This window comes from Dromiciops gliroides, chromosome 1 (assembly GCF_019393635.1).
Source record: "Dromiciops gliroides isolate mDroGli1 chromosome 1, mDroGli1.pri, whole genome shotgun sequence".
Lineage (NCBI taxonomy): Eukaryota > Metazoa > Chordata > Mammalia > Microbiotheria > Microbiotheriidae > Dromiciops > Dromiciops gliroides.
The window spans coordinates 104,505,626-104,527,549 of NC_057861.1; the positions used below are offsets into that span (position 1 = coordinate 104,505,626).

The 21,924-nt window shown below is 41.3% G+C and overlaps 1 long non-coding RNA gene across 1 annotated transcript in view; it reads right to left on the minus strand.

The window, feature by feature from the left end:
- Positions 1–21,924, minus strand: part of LOC122734426 — a 178,032-nt gene that overhangs the window by 43,950 nt on the left and 112,158 nt on the right. The window contains exon 3 of the long non-coding RNA XR_006354062.1: positions 800–948. This is a non-coding gene — a long non-coding RNA (uncharacterized LOC122734426). The remainder of the gene's footprint in view (positions 1–799; positions 949–21,924) is intronic.

Sequence of the window (21,924 nt, forward strand, 5' to 3'; positions counted from 1 at the left end):
CGCTACAATCTGCTGCTGTCCTAACTCTTAGAAAAAAGGTCAAGGGCAGTTCTTTGGTGAACTCTGTGAGAGACAGTCCCATCAGGTTGACATAAATTTATTAATCACCACTTTTTGGATCCAGTCAGTCCCATGTAGCAATGCAATTATACAAACCACATCTTCCATTTTTGTCCAGAAACAGTGAAGAGATGCGGTTTAAGGTCTTCTGGCTTTCTTGTTAAAAAAACAAAGACAAAAACAAAAACTACGCTCACAAAGCCTTAGAATGTCAGAGCCAACAGGGACCTTAGGGATTATTTAATTCAATCCTATTATTTTATAGTTAAAGGAAACTAAGGCCCTAAGAGGGGAGAGAAGTGAGTTTCTCAAGTCACAGAAAGGGTCAGTTGCTGAATTTCTCTATTTCTAGTCTAGCATTGTAGATACTGGGATGCATTCCATTTGATTTTTTGTTTGGTTTTTGTGTTTTGTTTTGGGTTTTTTGGCAGAGCAACAAAAGTTCAGTGACTTGCCCAGGGTCACACAGCTAGTAAGTGTCAAGTATCTGAGGTCACATTTGAACTCAGGTCCTCCTGAATCTAGGGCCAGTGCTTTATCCACTGAGCCACCTAGCTGCCTCTCATTTGACTTTTTAAAAGGGATAAAGCTGTATAACTCGGGTGTATTTTGGTAGGGTATAAGTGAAAGATGGCCACTTTCAAGAAGGACCCAAAAAGGGGAAAAGAAACCACCTGCTGGGAAGAATGAATGAAAGCCAGGGCTAGAATCAATCTACAAGCATCTGATCAGTACTTACAATGTGCCAGGCACTGTGATGAGGAAACCAAACTTCCAAAAGGCTGAGTAATTTGACCAAGGCCATATACAGGATAACTGGCAAAGGCGGGCTTCCAATCCATACATATCCCGATTCCAAATTTGTTACTGATGCCTTCCATCAAAAGACTGAAAATGATATTAAATAAAATTAAATAAAACCCTGAAATACACCCCAAAATGGAAGAGAGAACTTAGTAAGTATTAGCAAAATCAACAATTCAAAGAGATTTTGTTTATAACCTACTTAAGGAGTGAAGTGGAAGAGGAGGGGTAGAGGGAAGGAAAGGTTACTCTGGGCAGAGCAAAGAAAAGTATACTAGTTTTAGAGCCCAAAGATCTGCATTTTTGTTATTGTTGTTAAAAACTCCCTCTAATAATACAGAGCAACTTAGTCTTCAAGAGTTGCTTGGGGCACATAAGTGAAATTGATCAATAATGAAATATTTATTATGCCCTTTGCTAAGGGAAGATAGTATTTTTTTATTGTCTCTGGCCTCCAAGGGCTTTCATTCCATGGAGGAGCAAGGAGGCAACATATATAAATCCATATATACAAAATAAATGCTCAGTAAGCAACTGGAGACAGATAGTACAAGGACACTGAGCCAGAAGATGGACAGTCATGCATGGGGAACAGAAAGTAAGCCAATATGACTGGACCAGAGAGTGCTCAGATGAGAATAATATGTTAAAAGACTACAAAAATAACAAGGGGCTAAGTTTTGAAGAACTTTAAATGTTTAACTGAATTCATATCTGACCCTACAGCTAAGTGGGAGACAAGAGAATTTATTGGGGGAAAAGGGGAATGGGAAGAGAGGTGATATGCTTTTTTGGGAAAAATAACTTTGGTAGCTGTGTCCACTCTCCTAGACTTTGCCATTATGCCTCAGCTAACCTTCCTCCACCAGTCTTATCACTTACTAGCCAAGTGACTAGTTAAACAACTCAACTATCTATAATTTTCTTATCAATATAATGGAAACAATAATAATACCTGCCCTACTCACTTCAAAGGGTTGCTCACAGAATCAAATGAAATAAGGATGAAAAAACTTAATGTCACATAAAATTATATACATGTCATATATTCTTCATTTATTCTGCAATATGCTGTGTTTATAATTCCACCATTATTGGTAAACATGGAAAATTAAGTTTGTTGCCAGGAAAATTTTATCGATTATAGTTATCCAAAAGTGGAATTGACTGCATCTGGAAGGAGTCAACAAGCATTGATTATGCACCTACTATGTGCTAGGCCCTGTATTAAGAAAGGCAAAAAATAGTCCCTACCCTTGTATAGCTCACAACCTAATGGGGAAGAATATAAAAAACAAAAAAACCTATGTACAAACAAGCTCTCTATAACAACAACTAACATTTAGATAGTACTTACTATGTATGTGCCAGGCATTGTGCTGAGGGCTTTACAGTGATTATTTCATTTGAGGCTCACAACAATGTGGTGAGGCAGGTACTATTATTATCCCTATATTAAGAGACTTGCCCAGAATCAGAGAGTCAATAAGTGTCTGAGGGCAGATTTGAACTCAGGTCTTAACTCCAGACCTGGAGCTCTATCACCTACATAAATGGTGTTAACCAACAGAGGGGAGGTGTTAGCATTAAGATGGCTGAAATCTGCAGGAAGTCAGGAGGCAGAAAATCTCAGATATGGAGGACAGACAGTGACGATGGCAGGAGTCAGGAGATTTGAGCATCTTGTATGAGATCTCCAAGGAGGGTAATATCACTGAACCACAGATTACATGGAGCAGAGTAAGGAGCAGAAGACTGGGAAAGTAGAAAAGGCTTTAAAAACCAAACAGGATTTTATAGTTGGTCTTGGAGGTAATAGGGAGCCAATGAAGTTTACTGAACAGAGGAGTGATATGGTCAGACCTGCCCTTAAGGAAGATCACTTTAACAGTTGAGTGGAAGATGAATTGCAGTGGGGAGAAACTTGAGGCTGGAGGCAAACCAGAAAGCTATTTCAATAATCCAGGCATGAGTTGATAAGGGCCTATACCAGGGTGGTGGCAGTGCCAGGAGAGGAAGGGACATATGTGAGAAATGTAAGGAACGTAGTGTTGATAAGACCTGATGATTGTGACTGGGTTGGGGGGAGTGAGAGTGAGGAGGTGGTGAATTTCCCTCTTATGGGAGGCATTCAAGCAAAGATGGGGATGACCCCTTGTTAGCTGTACTCTTAGAACAGGGGTCAGAAGACTATAGCCTGTAGGCCAACTCTGACCCCACTGCCTTTAACTGTATCGTCCTCAAGCTAAGAATGGTTTTTAAAAAATTAATTTAAATAAATTTTCAAAAATTTAAATAAATTTTAAATTCTTAAAATCAAATTTAAAATGTAAAAACCATTCTTAGCTTGTACTATATGGGGGAAAAAAATGGCACCAGGCTGGGTTGGTCTCCAGGCTATAGTTTGCCAAAGATTCCTTGGTCATCACTACTAGTATTATCACTAATCAGTACTATTTTCTCTAAGGATGATGTAGAGTCATTTAAATTCCATAGCACCAGAGCATTCTTAGATCACCTACTTTCTCCTAGTGTTAGGACCTATCAAGATGGGGGGGGGGGGGCGGGTGGAGAGAAAGGAAAATTGCCTAAGATTCTCAAATGGTTAAAAGACAGAAGGAGAGGAAAATAGACTTTTCTGGTCCCCTTTGCAAGACCTCAAGTATATATAAATGTAAACCAGTGTATAGACAGAGCTATCTATAAATAGCTCCACAGACACCCCCAAGATACAAACGCCAAAACAGACGAGAGTAATACCACCCCACGGCAAAGAAGGCTTCAGAACTGTTACTGTGCCATGGACCAGAAATCCTGCCTTGGGGACCCGACATCAGAAGAGGGCTGCTCATGTAGACAGTTGTGAACTCTTTATTTTGTCTCTTGTGCTGAGTAAGTCCTAAACAGTGGGAGTTAAATATTTATAAAGCAACCGCTGTTTGTTTAATTTTCAATCTGTACTTGCAAAGGTCTGACCCAGAGAAATCCAGAGGTGACAGCTGGTTATTAAAGGCAGGGGGAGTACAAGGAGCACGGGAGGCCCCTGCCAGGGCCCAGCACATCCATCTCGACCCTTTTCTCTTTTGTTTTGTTCTGTGTTTACCTTTGTCATTTTTAAACCTTACCTTAGTTAGGAAAGATCTGCTCCAATGTTTAAGTCTTTTCTTCCCTAGGCACTAAGACCAGTGAGAAAAAAAATTATACTTAAAAAAAATGCTTAACAAAATGCCATATAAAATGAGTATTTCCACATACTTCTCGGGCTAGAAGGAGAAGACTGGGCAGCTGTGAATCTCTGCCAGTAATATTCAAAATGATAATACACTGAGACCTCAGTGTATCCCTGAGCTTACTAATGTGGCCATTCCAAGCACCAGGGCAAATCGCAGCTCCAAGCTATCCTCTCAAGCTACATACCTCTTCCATCTCTTCCTCACACACGCCATGGAAGGTCTACCCTAAAGGCTGATTGATGGCAAGAGGACACTCAAGTCATCCGCATCTCACAGAACCTATTACTAAAGATGACTTGCACGCAAAAAGTGGCATAAGAGACACAATCCTGGACCTGTAACATATGCAGTGGAAAGAACACTGACTTTAGAATCCAAAGAACTGGGTTCAAATCCTGTCTCTAATACTGTAATACCTGTCTGATCTTGCATAAGTCATTTAACCTCCATGGTCCTGTTTCATCATCTGTAAAGCTGTAGAGAACTGGGTGAGATGTCAACTACTAAACTGATTTTTCCTCAAATGCAGGTCTGATTGTGTCACCTACCCCAAACCCCACCCCAGTGACTACCGCCTCCAAGAGCAAATACAAAATGATCTGTCTGGCATTCATAGTCCTTCAATGCCCTAGCCCCTTCTTACCTTTCCAGTCTTCTTATAACTTACCCCGCTATAAGTAATTTTCCTTCCAGTGACACTGGGCTCTTTGGGTCCATAAAAGAGAAACTTCATCTCTCAGCTCTGGGCATTTTCTCTGGCTGTCCTCCATGCCTAGAACATTCTCCTTCCTCTACTGCAACTACTGACCTCCCTGATGTTCTTTAAGTCCCCACTAAAACCCTATCTTTCACAGGGAGCCTTCCTTTTAAGACCCTCTTTAATTCCAGTGCTTTCCTGCAGTTAGTTATTTCCTACTATATAGCTTGCTTTGCACATACATGTTATGTTCTCCATTAGACAGTAGGCTCCTTGGGGGCAAGAACTATCTTTTTCCTCTTTTTGTATCCTCAGCACATAGCAGTCTTTTTCAGTTACATCTGACTCTTCATGAGAGAACTGTAGATCAATCTCTTCATCACCCCATTTGGGGTTTTCTTGTCAAAGATCCTTCTCTAGCTCATTTTACAGATGAGGAAACTGAGGCAAACAGGGTCACACTTGAACTCAGGTCTTCCTAAATATAGGCCTGTGCTCTATTCACTGAATGACCTAGCCGCCCCAACTTGACATATAGTAGGAACTTAATACATGTTTATTTTGGGTTTTTTTGGTTTTGTTTTGTAGGACAATGAGGGTTAACTGACTTGCCCAGGGTCACACAGCTAGTAAGTGTCAAGTGTCTGACTCTGGATTTGAACTCAGGTCTTCCCGAATCCAAGGCCAGTGTTTTATCCACTGCGACACCTAGACAGCCCCTTAATACACGTTTATTGAATTGAAAAGATGGCCTGAGATTCCCCCCAGCTCTAGATCAGTGATCAATAACTCACACTGCAATAGAATTCAAGATTTACAAAGAACTTTCCTTACAACATCCCCATGAGGGAATTAAAACAGGCTCCAATCAGTGAGCAAGCATTCTTTTAAGTGCTTACAACTAATCAAGCATAAGGGATTTTTTTTTTAATGCTTCCTCCCCTCAGGGAGCTGTCATTCTAATGGGAGGAGACAAGTCAACAAATATGCACATACATACAAGATATGCTGGGTAAAAGGTAGGTAACGTCAGGGGGAAGGCACTAGCCCCGGGGAAGAAAGGGACAGGGAAAAGCCTCCCTCAGAGGGTGGGACTGGAGCTGAGCTTTGAAGAGGAGATAGAGAGGCCAGGACGTGAGGAACATTCTAGGTTTGGGGAAGTTAGTGAAAAAAGCAAGGGCTCAGGAGATTATTGCAAGCAAGGAACAATAGCAAGAACATCAGAGTTACGGAGAAGACAGGAAAGATAGGAAGGAGCCCAATGGTAAAGGGCTCTAAAAGAAAGCCCTGAAGTGACCTGCCCCAGAATTGTTAGCACAGCTAATAAATGTTAGAGCTGGATCTGAAACCCTAGTCTTCTAACCCCTATAATCAGTGTTCTTCCCAATTCAACAACAACAATAACAACCACCAACAGCAGCAGCATTTGTAGAGCACTTTTAAGGTTTGCAAAGCATTTTAGGTACATGAGTTAATTTGATTCCCACAATCACCCTATTCCATTGATGAGGAAACTTTGGCTGAGAGAGGTTAAGTGATGTATTCAGGGTGATACAGTGGTAAATGTTAGAGACACGATTTGAACTGAGGTCTTCTTGACTCCATGTGGAACACTGTATACACCAGAACACCTAGCTGTTTACCTCCCATGGCGTACTGATCATGACTTCATTTAGTTAATTTATAATCTGGAGTCTTGTCTAGAGTGACCTTGAGGGCAGTCACTTTCACTTTTTGGGTTGCAGTTTGTTTGTTTGTTTTTAAATCAGTGAAAGGAAGAAGTAAGGTCAAAAGACCTAAAGTTTAGCCCAGCCCCCTTAGCACCTACCATAATGTCCAACGGACAAAGATTCTTAAGTAAAGGTTTATGAAATTAAAAGTTAAATGAACCTTAAAAGTCATCTAATAAAATACTCTAATTTTACAGGATGAGGAAACCAAGGTCCAGAAAGGAGGAATGACTTTCTAAAGTCTAGTATGACCAGTTCATTTTTCTGATAAGGTGCCTCCAGCTCGGTGATTCCATGAATTCCACAGGAGTTCCCTCCCAGCTCTGGGATTCTATGAATTTCATGAATTTCAGGTCTGAATAGGTTTGAATATAACTAAACTGGGCAGCTAGGTGGCGCAGTAGATAGAGCACTGGCCCTGGATTCAGTAGGACCTGAGTTCAAATCCAGCCTCAGACACTTAACACTTACTAGCTGTGTGACCCTGGGCAAGTCACTTAACCCCAACTGCCTCACAAAAACAAAACAAAAAATAACTAAACCGTTAATTAATCAAATTATTTCTTGGACTAGGCACTAGCTCTCTCCAATACTCTTTTCCTATTCACTCCCAGAGTTCCCATCCGTTCTATTTTCACCAGGTTAGGTAGGGGAGTCCCCATCTAAACTGACACTGAGAAGCCAGGAAGCTGCTTATCAAGATCCTTCTACAACATCATCTTGAACTCTTTGAAAAACTAACTAGGCCCCATTCTGGATTTCAATGCGCAGAGAAAGATTTCAAAGACACGGGTCTAGCTATGCTGGAGTTGATAATCTAAGTTGAAAATACAGATCATTCAACCACATTTTACAGTCCCCAATTTCTACCCAGGTTTTCTTTCAAGATAGGCTAGTACAGGAGCGGAAAAAAAAGAAAGGAATCTTGAGAATTCTCCAAACATTCTGACCCATTAGCCAGAAAAAGTATGAGAAATAGTAAGAAGGGCAACCAGTTAAAATATCCTAAGCTTTGTGCTTTTTAATGTACATTTATCTCATAGAATATGGTACATTATAAAATCTTTGGGTTGAAAAGGCATCCTGTTATATATATATATGTGTGTGTGTGTGTGTTTATTCTTGCTTGTATCCCCAGACCTTAAAAAATGTTTATTTCCTTTATATTAATAACATGAAACATACACACACACACACAAACACATATACATCCATATCTCTGCCTAACCATTAACTGCTGTTTCTTGCAAAGCAGGAAAGACTTTTAAAGTTTAAGTCCCAAGTGAAGTATTGTTATTCAAAGGCTAGCCCAGTTAAATTACTAGAGGCTCATCACCAGGCAGGCTTCTGGGGCTCATAGATCATCACTAAAATGTAAATAGCATTCAATATACTGCTCTTAGTTCTGTCTTCAGAACTCAACTGCCCTGCATCTGAAGCCAGAATACCCACCCATCCATGTTTGGTACCTGGCTCTGCCACACAAGCTACACTACCAAGTCAATTCATTTCCCTAACCCTCTTTTGTGAAATGATGAAATTGAACTAAATAGATCATCAGAGGCAGAAGTTCTTGGCGTGGGGTACATAAACTGGTTTTCAAAAAATATTCTGATAACTATTTCAATATAATTGGTTTTCTTTGTGATCCTATTAATTTTATTTTATGCATTTAAAAAAACATTTTTGAGAAGGAGTCCTAGGCTCTCCCAGACCTCCAAGGGGTCCCACAACACAAAAGAAACCCCTGATCTGTAGCATTTCATCCATCTTTAAATCTATAATCCCAATGAGCACTTTTAATATTCTATTCTCAATATATTAAAACAGGTATCTCCCCCCCTCCATTTTTAACATTTGCCTTGAAGAGAACAGAATCTTGAGGGGGTTTCCTAAGACTTTAAACTGGAAGCATTCATAGTACTTGCTCTGTCTTATGACCACTTATGTAGGAATTTACATAAGCAGTTTAACAAAAGAAAAAAAAAAACAGAGGAAGAAAAATGATTACTCTCCTAGGACCACTTTACAGGAATCCACGCAAACTGACACAAGGTATCTAAGTAAATAACTTCCCAGGCACTGGAATTTGGAAAAGGAAATGGCACTATTACCTGAATGTCTTCCACATGGTGGAAGAGACCTCCCTCGTCTCAGACTTTAAAAATAATATAATTTCAAAAGAAACACTTAACTTTCTAAAGTCCTTTCCAATGCTAACATTCTAATCTCTTCTGGTCTTCCCAGGTCTCCCCCTCTGAGATTAGTCTAGAGCCTCTTACCAGGATCTGGATCAGGACATCAGTTAGAATCATTTGCATAGAGATGATAATCAAGCCCCTGAGACCAGAAGAGGTCAACAAAAGAGATAGCATAGAAAGAGGTGAAAAGCCTAGGGTATATCCTCAGTTAGGCAGCAGGACCCAAAGGATGAATATTAAAGTAAGGGAGAATGAGAAGCAGTAGAAGAACCAGGAGCCAGCAGTGTCACAAAACCTCAGGGAGGACATACAGGGAGAGAGGGCTGGGGGTAGGGGGTAACGCCTAGAGGGTGGGCAGTAGAATCAAAAGAAGCACAAAGGTTAAAAGCTGTGAAACCTAAGAAAAGGTTATCAGATTTGGCCATGAAAAGATCACCAGTAACTTTGGAGAAATCATTTTCAGTTAAGAGATGAGGTCAGAAGACAATGCAGGGGGGGAGCAGATGAGTTAGAGTAGAGAGAATGGAGGAAAGAATGTAGACAGGAATTTGGTTGTGAAAGATATACAAGGTCTGAAGGGACAAGTAAGGATCATCCATGTATTTGGAGAGGGGGGTTGGGATGGGTGGAAAGGGATTTAAACCCTGGTCTCCTGATTCTAAAACTAGTGGTATCATTGAATGAATATATCTGTGTACTTGATCATGGTGTTAGAATAGTAACAGCAGCTCACATCTGCTTAAAACACAGCTTTTTTCTTTCTTTCTTTTATTTTTGTGAAGCAATTGGGTTTGTGACTTGCCCAGGGTCACACAGCTAGTAAGTGTCAAGAGGTCGGATTTGAACTCATGTCCTCCTGAATCCAGGACCGGTGCTTTATTCACTGAGCCAACTAGCTAGCTGCCCCAAACCACAGCTTATTAAAAAGACTTTAAAAAATATATTTACAGAGCACTCTATGATTTCCAAAGCACTTTACATATCATCTCATTTGGTTTCCACAGCAATTCTGCTAAGTATCCCATCATCGTGTCCATTATGCACGTGAGGAGGCTGGCAAAGAAGTTAAATGACTTGCCCATGGTCACAGGGCCTGTTACTGTCAGAAGTAAAATCTGAACCCAGTGCTTCCCGACTCCAGCCACTACATCACGATCCCCCACTCACAGCATCATTGTGACAAGATGCATGTAAATTAGGTGGTGCAAATCTCACTGTCCCTACTTACAGAGAGTTAAACTGTGAGTCTCAGAATTAAGTCAGAAGGCTAACCTAGCTAGGAAATGTCAAAGCCAGGATTTAAGCCTGGGTGTGCTGACTCCTAAAGCCCATGATCTTTCCTCCAAGTCCCCACAGCATTCCCTCCTATGGTAAAAATCATCCAGGGTACTGCTCAAAGTGATCTCTGCCAGGCATTCATCAAATGGATGCTGCATCGGCACTTCTGCCCCTTCTTTGCATACCGCACAGGCAACCCGACATTGCCGTTACCACCAGCTTTTGCATCCTTTAATACCGGGAACAAATACAATTTATTAGATATTGTGCTCACACATGCTTGCATGCAAAAATCAGAGCAACACTTTGATACAGGAGATTAAAGGGAATGCTGAAGTGTGCATGAGGTTGGAAATAATGACAATGCCTTTCATCAGGAAAACCAAAATTACCCACTCTGCATACAGCCTCTCATCTCCTTCCTACGGGCCAAGCAAAGCTGCTTATTATAAAAGATGCCTTTTCCATAATCTCAGTTGCAGGGAAGGGAGAGACGCCAGCATCGCTTTTCAAATGGTTTCATTTTCTTGGCTCTCCAGGGACAGATCAGCTGTCGGAAACACATGCCTCATTCTACAGAAAATCCTCATGGAGCAGAAAGACCATCTGCTACAGAACGCTGAGTAACCGGATAGAATGAGAATTCCACTCCGGGCCCACCGCATGGACTGTTGATTTTCAACTTGAAACAGTGTCTGGAACACAGCTATGCCAGAAGACAGCCTCCAACCAGAAGCCCCGACTGCACAAACCTATGAGCAATGAGCCCTCCAAACCACAGCTGATCTTCTCCTACGCCAGCTTCCTATTACTCTTCAGGAAATGGAGGTTTTAAACCACAAACATCACACGGGAAAAGAACTGCCCCATCTCTGTCTGCTTCCCTCCCTCCTCCCACCCTCTCCTCTCTACCTCCTCTCCCTTCAATGACAACCACCACAAAAACCTAGAACCGGGAACTGTAGAATCTCACGGCTAGAAGCAATCTTAAGTTCCATGGATCCTGATGCTAGGCAACACACAAGTCACTTTGACCAGGGTCTATATTTTTTATCAAGAATACTGAGGAGGTAATTTCATATCCTCCCTTGGTATACACAGCCCCCAAAGCCTTAGAAAGCAATCAGGTAAATCTTTACACTTAAAAGCCTAGAAATTCTGCCCTGAAACAGCAAATGCTGGGAGGGGGACTCCACAGGCACCCCATCATCTTAAAATTGAGAAAACTAGGATCACGGGATTTCGGAACTAGAAGGGGACCTTTGAAGTCATCTAGTGTACACCCTTCATTTGGTGTAAAGGGAAACTGTGATTTAGAGAGGGGAAGTACCTCATCCAAGGTCTTGCAGTACATAGAACAGAGATTCTAGACTCTTGGGAGGTTTGGAAGCTTGGGGATCCCAATGCTTTTCTTATTCATCACACTACTGCTTAGTTTATCAACCTCCAACAGTTCCCTATACTCCCTATGGTTTCTTGTCCGAACTCCACAGCCTGATACTCAAGGTTTTCTATAGTTTGGTCAAAATCTTCCCTTTCCAGTCTCATTTCCCACTATTTTCTTCCTATACAAATGAGATAATGTGTGTAAAAGGCACTTCATAAATTGCAGAGTACTCCGTAAATGGAAGGTATTATCATTATCACAAACCCAATGCGTCAACTAAATGATCTATTCAAAGAAGCATAGAATTTTAACCTTGAAAGGAAAAGGTCCTGCAAGGTTAACCATTCTAGTCTTTTTTTTCCAAAGCATGTATCTCTCTACAGAGGCATGGAGTATTAAACAGTGAGAGAGAATTTAATTCAATTTCATTCAATAAAGATGCCTCTCCTTAAGGCCCCTTGTTAGGCACTAGGGATGGAAAGATGAAAAATACAGTTTACTGGGATGGAATCATGGTATAGAAAAAAGACTGATGGATCTGAAATCAGAGGGTCTAGCTCTTAATCCTGGCCCTACCTCTTACTACCAGTCTAATCTTATGCAAGTTGCTTTTCCTTTTGGGGCCTCAGTTTTCTCATCTGTAAAATGATGGAGTTGAGCCAGATGGCATCTAAAATCCATGATCCTATATTCCCACATTACATATGTAAGTAACAATTGATGGCTGGAATGTTGTAAGGGCATTAGTTCAATAGTAGCTAGAGAAATTCCAAGAGGGAGGGATCAGGGATGACTTTATACGGAAGGTATCACTTAAAACTTGAAGGAAGACAACAGAGATAGTATAAAGAGCTCATTTTAGCTATGGGGGATGTTGTGCATAAAATCAGAGGAAGGACAGGGTAGGAAACCAAACAGCTAGTAGCACATTTGGCTAATAGTACATCAAGGGGAATAATGGGAAACCTGGAAAGTTAAGAATTTAAGCTCTTGAGGGCAAGCATGGGTTTGTTTATTTGCCTCTGGATACCCTTCACCTAGTATAGTGCCTCATATGTAGCATGTGCTTAATAAATATATTTATTATTAAACTGAAGGCAGGTTGGTTGAAGCCAGATCATTGAAGGCCCTGAATGCCAGAATAAGGAGTTTATATTTTATTCACTGGGGAATGAAAAAGCACTAAAAGTTTCCCTGTTTTTAATTTTAAAACAGGGAAATGACTTGATCTGATCTGTTCACTAAGAAAAGTATTTTGGTAGAGGTAGCAAAGCTAGATTGGAAAAGTAAGAGTTTAGAGACCTGGAAACTGGTTAGGAGGCTATTACAAAAGACCAGGTGGAAAGTAACAAGTATCTGAACATGGGTGGTAATAGCAGAAATAGAGAGAAGACTTAGTCAAGATATATTGGTAAGACAGGATAGAAAGATTTTGGCTACTGCTTCAATCTGAAGAGTGAGGAAGGGGTCACAAATGGCAGAGTTTCTGAGAACAGGTGACTAGAAGCCCAGTGGCACCAACAATCAAGAAGTGGGAAAGGCACATTTTAGTGGGAAAGTGATGAATTCAGTTAGGGAAATGCTTCATTTGATAAATCAGCAGGCCAGCCAGGTGAAATGTCCATTAAAATACAAGATGTAGAAATAGAACTTTGGAAGCAAGTTAGGAGAAGAAATGTGGTAATCATCTGCATAGAGGGAATAACTGAAGCCATGGGAACAGACAAAATTGCCAAGGCACTCAATATAAAATTAAAGACAACAAAAGAGAAACCTGGAAGAGAGGAGTTATGCCCCATGCTTAAAGGACAAAGATAAGGGATCTTCTAGTTGTATTACAGTTTGTTTTTTCTTTTTTTTCTTTTTGCAGAGCAACGAGGGCTTTATCCACCGCACCACCTAGCTGCTCCCTTCTAGTTGTATCTTACAAATGAGCAAAATGAAGTTTAGGGGTTATTCAACTTGTTTAAGAATGCACAGCTTGGGGCAGCTAGATGGTGCAGTGGATAAAGCACCGACCCTGGATTCAGGAGTACCTGAGTTCAAATCTGGCCTCAGATACTTGACACTTACTAGCTGTGTGACCCTGGGCAAGTCACTTAACCCTAATTGCCTCAAACCAAAAAAACACAAACAAACAAAAGGAATACACAGCTAGATGGCAAAGAACTGGAAATTGAGGGGATGCCCATCAATTGGGGAATGGCTAAACAAGTTGTAGTATATGAATGTAATGGAATACTACTGTGCTATAAGAAACAACGAGCAGGCAGATTTCAGAAAAACCTGGAAAGACTTACATGAATTGATGCCAAATGAAATGAGCAGAACCAGGAGAACATTGTACACCTCTCCTGATTCACAATCTGGTGCTCGTTCTAGTATTCTAACCCTAGACACAAATATCCTGAACAGACAGATGATCACCTAGTCTCCAACCTGAATAGTCCAATGGGAGGGAATTTGAAAATTTGAGAAAATCTGAGTTCCAAGGGCTGGATTAAAATTTCTTCTACTATCAAAAAAAAAAAAAGAAGAAGAAGAAATCAGAAGTTGTTCCTTTCCATCAACACCAGCTGAAAAACCAGAACCTAGATAGATATAGAATGGACCTTCCTTAGTACAAAGTATGTTAAAGCTAGAAGCAAATGCCTCATTTCACAGGTGGGAATAAACTGACTTGTCCATGGTCACAAACCTCTGTGAAAATAGTGGGAAATCCCAGCCTCAGACACTTGCTAGCTGTGTGACCCTTGGCAAGTCACTTAATCCCCACTGTGGGAGGAAGGAAGGAAGGAAGGAAGAAAACAATGGGAAATCAAGATAGGTCAGTGGTAAAGCTAGGGAAGAATCTAGAATTTTCAACATGACATCTTAAGCTTTGACTAAAACCTAGACAAGAAACTCACGTATGTCATATGAGGTTCAGTGGAATGAACTGGGGATGGCCTATTCTGAAAAAGATGCTAGTGGAGAATGTGAGGGAGAGGGACATAGGAGCGGTCTTCAAATTTCTGAAGGGCCATCCTGGAGAAAAAAAACTTGGTCAAAGATGAGATAAAGTGACTGTGAGAAATGGGTAATTGTCTCCTCTCAATGTGGATATAACAGTCAGTCATACTCCCCTGACCTGTTTGTAGGACAAAGGTCTCAGATCCCCTCCTCCCCCTCAGGTTAGCAAGGTCACATGGTTCAAGGAGCTCTGGTCTCAATTAGGTCCTCTCCAGAGTTCTGTCCATATAAGGAAGTATAAGGTCCAATTCCTGAGTTATACCCATACAAGGAAGAGGGTCTGTGGGAATACTGCGTTCCGATTAGCTAGTTTTTGCGAGTAGATTGTAACCCCGACCAGTGATGAAAAAGGGGAAGGTCCATTCGCGTTAGGGACTAGGGTATAAAACAGGGCCTGCGAGCCCCCTTTCTGGGCACCCACTAGCTGCACACTAGGGTGCCTCCTTCTCATGAGAAGAAAATAAAGCCTTTGTCACCTCGCTGCTGAGTTCCTGAGAATTATTGAGAAGAGGATGAATTTTTCCCTCACAGTGACCAAAAAAGGTCCCTACCCACTCTGAAACTCTGGGATTCTGAGACCTCAAAAGCAGTAGCTCTATTCCCATGCCTCACCGACATTGGATTCAATTTATACATGGTTTCTCAGAAACTTATCTAATGCAGATTGCATAATTACAACTTCAAAAAATCCAAGGACTGACATTTCTGCTTGACCCCTGAAGTTAGAGCTAAGTAAGGGAGGCAAATCTCAGCTCAATAGAAAGAGGAACTTCCTGGAAAGGAGGGCTGCTATGAAATAGACAAATTCCTCTTTGCTTGAAGGGATTCAAGATAGGTCAGGGTATTATGGAGAGAGGAGTCATGCCCCAGGTTGAAGCTGGACCAAATGACTGTTCATGTCTTTTCCATGGTTCCTGAGCCAGTAGAGAAAACCAGAGAATCAGTATCTGAGGATTCTTTGCTTCCCCTTCCTGGAATGTAATTTGTATAGAATGAGACAGGCATCCTACAGTCAATAGAATGCATCTGCACTTTAAGAGGAAGGCCTATCATAAACACATAGTACATAAATAAGGCAGAGGTGGTGAGGCAGACATCAGTGTGTAAGAACACCCATGCCTAAGATAATCAGTTTCACATTCTGGCAAAAGAAATGAGGTGTGCATACAACTCAAGCCAACTAACAACGCTAGATGGGCTTCATTCTGAGTACACCAATCTTGGAAAGAACACTGCCATGAAAATGACTTGGTCGGGGTGGCTAGGTGGCGCAGTGGATAAAGGACCGGCCCTGAATTCAGGAGTACCTGAGTTCAAATCCGGCCTCAGACACTTGACACTTACTAGCTGTGTGACCCTGGGCAAGTCACTTAACCCCCATTGCCCTGCAAAAAAAAAAAAAAAAATGACCTGGTCCCTGCCCTCACAGAGCACACAGTCAACCAAACTGGAGAAACAAAACAGGCATATGAATGAAAATAAGACAAAGAGTGTGACCAACATATAAAATATATGGAATGGGAGGGAGTTCACGGGATCATGGACAGTTAAGGGGTTGAAAAGAACAGAATGCTGGACTTGGAGACCAGAGTTTCCAACCAAGTCTCAGAAACTTAGGAGGCAAGTGGTCTTGGACAATTCACCTAACCTCCTAAAGCCTTGATTTCCCCATCTGTAAAATATGGGGAGCACCAAGAGCACCTACTTCGCAGGGCTTTGAGGACCAAATGAGATAACATGTAGATTGCTTTGCAAACTTTAAAAGCACAAGATAAATGTTAGCTACTAATATTATCATCACCAGTGTCATCATAGTTGTCAGGAAACAGCATAGGCTGGATCTGGACAGGTGGAAAGAGGAGGGAATTCCAAGAGAGAATCCATTCTAAAATTTCTCACAGCATGACCTTCCAATTTATAATTAGTTAATGTCATATTTACTCTATATATGTGTGTTACTGTAAGCTTCGAGAAAGCCTGGAGCTTTTCTTATCTAAACAATCAACCGAGGCAGCTAGATGGCACAGTAGATAGAGCACTGGCCCTGGAGTCAGGAGTACCTGAGTTCAAATCCAGCCTCAGACACTTAACACTTACTAGCTGTGTGACCCTGGGCAAGTCACTTAACCCCAATTGCCTCACTAAAAAAAAAAAAAAAAAAAAAGCAAACAAAAACAATCAACCAAAGAGCACTTCAAGATACAAAGAAAAAAAATCAACCCTTGCCTTCAAGGAACTCACATAGTAATGGGAAAGACAACATGTCAAAGACCAGGTATACACAGGATACAAACTCTGTATCTTCTTCAGCCTATTGCAATATTCTCTGCAAAAAATAACCTCTTAATAAGTGTTTATCACAGAATCAGAACAGCTCAAGGCTGCATGGGATTTCAGAGAACATCCAGTCCAACCCATACCTGGACAAGAATCTAGTCTATGGCATCCCCAATCAAGTGGTCACCCAACCTACCTGTGCCTGAAGACCTTGGAGGAGAGGACAGAGGGCAGCGGGGAGAAAGTCCCTACCTTTTAGGTAGTCCATTCCAAAGCTGAACAACTCTAATTTCTGGGAATTTTTTAATACTTACATATAAAGCTTAACACAATTTCTACCCACTCATACTAATTCTTCCCTCTATGATCGAGCAAAGTAATCACTTTCAAAATTGCATAATTTGGGGGCAGCTAGGTGGCACAGTGGATAGAGCACTGGCCCTGGATTCAGGAGGACCTGAGTTCAAATCCAGCCTCGGACACTTAATACTTACTAGCTGGGGGCAGCTAGGTGGCGCAGTGGATAAAGCACTGGCCCTGGATTCAGGAGTACCTACGTTCAAATCTGGCCTCAGACACTTGCTAGCTCTGTGACTCTGGGCAAGTCACTTAAACCCCATTGCCCTGCAAAAAACCCAAAACAAACCAAAACAAAACAAACCAAAACAAAACACTTACTAGCTGTGTAACCTTGGGCAAGTCACTTAACCCCAATTGCCTCACTAAAAACAAACAAAATTGCATAATTTTTTTTTGGTATCCATAACCACAGTTACCTGCACAGAGAAGATGCTTAATGTTTGCTGAATTCTGAATGGGTGGAAAAAACATACAGGAATAAGCAAGACATGATTGGGGGACACTAGGGAGCCATTGATTATTTTTGAGTAGAGGAGAAATGTGATGAAAGTGGGGTTTTAGAAAGATGAATCTGGTGGCATATGCACAGGTTGGAATAACAGGGAGTGAGACAGGAGGTAGAGAAGCTGCTGAAATGTCACTAAGGCTCTTCATTAAGTTGCAGGCTCTGCATTTTAAGAGGTATTTGAACAAACTGGAGACAGTCCAGCAGGGAGCAATGAAAATGATTAAAGGGCTGGAAAATGAGACCTGTGAGGAAAGGTCAAAGGAGGCTAAGAGAAGAAAAGACTGACGGATGACTTAATACAGTCTTCAAGTACATAAGGACAAATACGGGCAGCCAGATGTTTTCCATTTCCACTTAAGATAGAACAGAGGAAATGGGAACAGCAGGAGAGAGATTCAGGCTATATATATAAGGACTTCTGGACTGTAGGGTTTTATTATCTGATTAAAAGTTACAGAGGGAGGAGGGCACGTGCCAAAGGTTGGCATGCCAATACATACCCTTTCACCAAGCTGCCAAATAGGACCACCAAGGGCCCCTGTCTTCTCCTCCCTCTGCCTGCTATATGCAAATAGTAAGGTCATTACGAACACAAGTGCTCTGACTACTAGATACATGTGCTCATGTTGCCTTGTTCACAATCTCTCTCTCGCTCTCTCCCCTCTCCCTCCCTCTCTCTCTTTCTGCCCTAGACAGACTACAATTGGAGTACTCTATTTTAACGGTAACCTCCACATTTTGGGAAGGGCATATGAAGAGAAAGGCCACCGGGATACAGAAGGTCCTTGAGGCCATATTACAGGAAAAAGCAGGCACATTTATCATTTATCCTAGGGAAGAAAAGATTTGGTGGGGACACAACAGCTGTGTTAACTACTTGAAGGACTTTCATGTTAAAGAGGGAATTTTGGCTTATCCTGCTCAAGTTGCAAATAAGCAAACTTAGGCCTCATGAAAAGCTTCCCAGCTATAAGAGCTACCAAAAGTGGGAATGGGCTACTTAGGAAGTAGTAAGCGGTTCCCTCTCAATGGCAGTTTTCAAGCAAAAGCTGGATGATCATTTTTCACATGTTATAAAAGGAATCCCCCCCACCCCGGCCCCCTCCATGTCCTCCTTGCATTAAATGACCTCTGAGTTCCCTTCCAACTCTGCAATTCTGCAAAACCTCAGAGGTCATCTAATCCAGCATATCCAAAACTAATTTGACCATGTAAACCCTTTGGGGATTGAAATAAATGTTAGCCCTCAACATGGGGAAATGTGGAATAGAGCAGTTAAAGAAGTCTGAAAATATCAGACAGTCCTTCCTGGATTTGGAGTCAGGAGAGAACTGAGTCTGGAGGTTGTCTCCTGCACTTACATTGGACCCGTCAGTCAGCCAGCCAACTATCATTTACTAAGAAACTACTATGTGCCAGACACTGTGCCAGGCGGGGACAAAAGAAAATCAAAACAAACAAAAAAGTTCTTGCTCTCACAGCCTGATGACTTGTGTCGTTTAATACCTCTAACTCTCAGTTTTCTCATTTGTAAAACAAGGAAAATAATACCCACCTAAAAGGGCTGTGGTAAAGGAGACCATATATGTAAAACACTTCGTAAACATAAGCTATTATTAAAAAGAAGGGTAAGGGGGCAGCTAGGTGGCACAGTGGATAAAGCACCAGCCCTAGAGTCAGGAGTACCTGAGTTCAAATCTGACCTCAGACACTTAACACTTACTAGCTGTGTGACCCTGGGCAAGTTACTTAACCCTAATTGCCTCACTTAAAAAAAAAAAAATACACACACACACACACACACTCCCCCCATAAAAAGAAGGGTAAGAGGAACTTGGGAGCCAGAGGAAATCAAGCCTATTTTCATATTAAAAACTAACCCAAAAAAGTCAAGTATTTTGAAAACACACAACATATCCTATTGTATTGGGGAAGGGGTTCCAAGGGAAGAACAGCTTAGTTATCTGACATTTTTCAGAAATCTACCATATTCAGAATGACAAAAAACACCAGGTTCCCAAAGAACATTGTCAAAGAAAGGATGACCTTGCCCAACTAACTCTGATGTCAGGTGAGAACACCGAGGCCCAGATGTGAGCTGACACCAGGCCACAAAGCAAGTTAAGGACAGATCTGGCTTAGAATTCATGGTGAAGAGGCTGGGCAAGAATTCTTTAGTTAGACTATAGTACTATTAGGGTACAGGAGAAGGTAGTGTAAGGCACTCCAGGGCTACTCAATATTGTGGGATGGGGGGGGGGTAGGGAAAGGACTTTAAAATCCTAAAGAATTACACCTAGAAGCTCTCCGTCATGAAAATTTCCTGGCATATTTATGAAAGCAGAATAGTTCCCCATCTGGATGCATCCCCAAACATAAGGGGTCTGGATCTATTCAATCTGATTGGGGCCCATGACAACATTAACCAGAACAAAGAAAAAAGACTGTAAGCAAATGAAAAAAAAAAGTCATCTAAAACTCAACAGAGACTGTAAACAAAAGGAAAAAGTCACCCCATGAAGACATCCAGAGGATCCCAGTGTTGCCGACTTCCCCAGCAAGGGGAGGCCAGGCTGGTCCTTATTACATAAGCTATTTAGAAGCTACCTACTTTTATTCAAATGTCTGTTCTCAGGGAAGGGGAGAATGGGGCTCAGTGACATTGAAGCCAGGAGAACTGGATCCCTAGATGTAGCACATAGTGGTTGCATGTCCCAAGACAAGTCATTTTGCCATCCTAAACTTCTATTTTGTCATGAATAAACAACAAGAACAGCTGAATTTATAAAGCATTTCAAGGTTTGGAAAGAGCTCTCTATATGAATTCTTATATTTAATCCTCACCACGATGTAACGATTGGAATAACGCCACCTGCTGGATACTTACTGTAGAGGAGTTCTGCCCATGAAGGGAAGGTCTTTGAGGGCAAGACCAGGAGTCAGGAAGTGACGCGGGCTAGTGGGAGGAGGAAGGAAGAGACTGGCGCTCAGTCTCGCGCTCTTTCCTCTGGACTCTGGCGGAGAGCGGAGCTAGAAATGTGCTCTCTCTTTAATAGATAGGAATCTAGGCCTTTCTCTCTCTCTTTACAAAATTCTTATTCTCCTTAATAAATGCTTAAAAGTCTAACTCTTGCTAAAGCTTATAATTTATTGGCGACCACTCATTAGATATTTTAGACAGACTAGCTAGAATTTTAACCCTTAACAGATGGCTGACCACGAAGAGGAAAGCTAACCCTCAGTCTTCTTCTGATCTGCTGGTTGGGTAAGAAATTTCCCCTCCCTCTCCCTTTAACTGCTAAGTACTGGTGTACTGGCTGTGTTTTTCCTTTGAATTTTTTCGAATGGACCTTTTAAACTCCCTAATTATCCTATTTTTGACTTTAGTCTGTTTAACCAGACAAATGGGAGATAAGATCATGTTAATGCTTTGTTTTTGTGGATTTTCTATTTTTCTTTTTCTTTTTGTTAAAAGAGCCAGCAACTTACTCACACAAGGAAATATCTCTCCCTCTCCCAACCATGCTTTTTCTGAGAAGCCTGAAGAGATTCCCGCAGCTTTTCCCAGTTCTAACAGTAATTGTTGCTTTAATTTTGCATGCCTGGAGGCAATGACCCACCCTCTAGAAGCTTTTAATCCCCTAGCACCTGGAGGCAAAGTGGGGGAAGAGGAATCCAGGCCTGAGTTCAAAATCAAGTCTGATTCAAATTGCTCTGGTCCCTCCCCTCCTCTCCAGACCCCACCCTCTACTCCTCACATGGCCAAGCCCATTGCTTCCCCTGCCTGGGAAGTCCAGAGATCTGATGCGCATGCTCAACTTTTTCTACCTGCATTTGCAGCTTCAGGCTCAGCCCTTCCCCGGCCTGGCTGTGCTTTTGAGACAATCTTAGAAAACTCTTTAAATTCCAGATATGCTTGTTTTGTTCATAATTTTGCTAACCTGCTTTTGTCTTTAATTAGTAATCTTATAAAGCATTTGTATGGTGAAAAGACTGACAGACAATATAAAGGGGTTAAAGAAGAAAAACTTAAACTGAATAAGAATGACAACCATCAACATAGTTCAAGACTCTGCTTCTTTTGCCATGGAAGGGTATATATTTTAGAGAAATGTAGAAGTAAGCAGCAAGGTATTGATGCGAGTGTTGGGGATTTTAGATATCGGAATCAAAAGTGTTCTGAATTCACTCAGATTATTAATAGTATCAGTTCAGAGGTTACATAGGATTTCTATGCTATTACATATACATTTTGAAATTAATGGTATGGGTTTATTTTCATAGAGATTTTAATGCTTTTGAGATTGTGTCTTATACTTAGTTTCTAAAACAAGGAGAATATTTGTAAAAGCTTTTTATAGACATGTGATCAAGTTT